This window comes from Chrysochloris asiatica, unplaced genomic scaffold (assembly GCF_000296735.1).
Source record: "Chrysochloris asiatica unplaced genomic scaffold, ChrAsi1.0 scaffold00040, whole genome shotgun sequence".
In the NCBI taxonomy this organism is placed as follows: Eukaryota; Metazoa; Chordata; class Mammalia; order Afrosoricida; family Chrysochloridae; genus Chrysochloris; species Chrysochloris asiatica.
Genome location: NW_006408558.1, coordinates 9,735,404 through 9,736,805, shown reverse-complemented (window position 1 = coordinate 9,736,805; position 1,402 = coordinate 9,735,404).

Sequence of the window (1,402 nt, the reverse complement as noted above, 5' to 3'; positions counted from 1 at the left end):
TATACCAAAAACAACAGCGCTGAAAAGGACATTAGGAAAGCAACACCATTTACAATAGCCACCCAAAGGATGCAATATCTAGGAATAAATGTAACCAGAGAAACAAAAGACCAATGCAAAGAAAACTACAAAAATACTACTATAAGAAACCAAAAGAGACCTATACAAAGATGGAAGAATGTACCATGCTCCTGGATAGGAAGACTTAACATTGTGAAAATGTCAATACTGCCCAAAGCAATTTACACATATAGGTAATCCCAATCCAGATTCCAATGACATTCTTCAAAGAGGTGGAAAAATCAATTACAAGCTTTATATGGAAAGGAAAGAGACTCAGGATAAGCAAAGCACTGCTTAAGAAGAAGAATAAGGTTGGAAGCATCTCACTCCCTGATTTCAAAGTCTACTACACGGTTAGTGGTCAAAACAGCTTGGTACTGGTACAATGAAAGATACATTGATCAATGGAACAGAATCAAGAATCCAGAAATTAACCCATCCACATACAGCCAACTGATTTTTGACAAAGTACCTAAATATATCGCATGGGGAGGGGATAGTCTATTCAACAGATGGTGCTGGCAGAACTGGAAAGCAATACGCAAAACACTGAAACAAGACCTTTACCTCACACCTTATATAAAAACCAGCTCAGCATGGATTAAAGACCTAAATGTGAATCCCAAAATTATGAAGGCCATCAATGAAAAAATAGGGACAAATGTGAGGGCACTAATTCAGGGAATACACAGACTATCAAACATTTTGAAAACTACACAAACAAAAGTGGACAAAATAGATGATTGGGACATACTAAAAATTAAAAACTTACGTGCATCAAAAGACTTCACCAGAAGAGTAAAAAGGGAACCCACAGAATGGGTTTATTCTTTTGGCAGACCACAATATATTCAATACTCTTTTGCTAACATCACAGTTCAAATGCATCAATTCTTCTTCTGTCTTACTTTTTCATTATCTAATCTGGAGTCCCGGTGTGGTGCTGCGGATTAATGCACTGGACTGTATCAGACTGTCGGTTTGAACTGAAAGGTCAGTGGTTCTAGTTCACCAGCGTCTCCTCCGAAATGCTATACAGTGTCACCATGAGTCAGAACTGACTCAACAGTATTTAACAACAACAACATAAGGCAATTAGAAATAGCCTGACTTGGGTCAGACTTTCCTTAGTCATCAAAGTGTCATTTTTAGGCATAGATTATCTATTCTTTTTCTTTTTTTTTAGTATAAAATAACTATTGGTGATTTTCTTTGTTCTAAAAATTAAATAAATTTTAAAACCTTATTTTTAAAAAGAAAAATGCTGAAATATAAACACTAATATTTTGAAACTTCACAATCTTTTAAACTCACAATCTTTTAAACTGAATTATGGAAA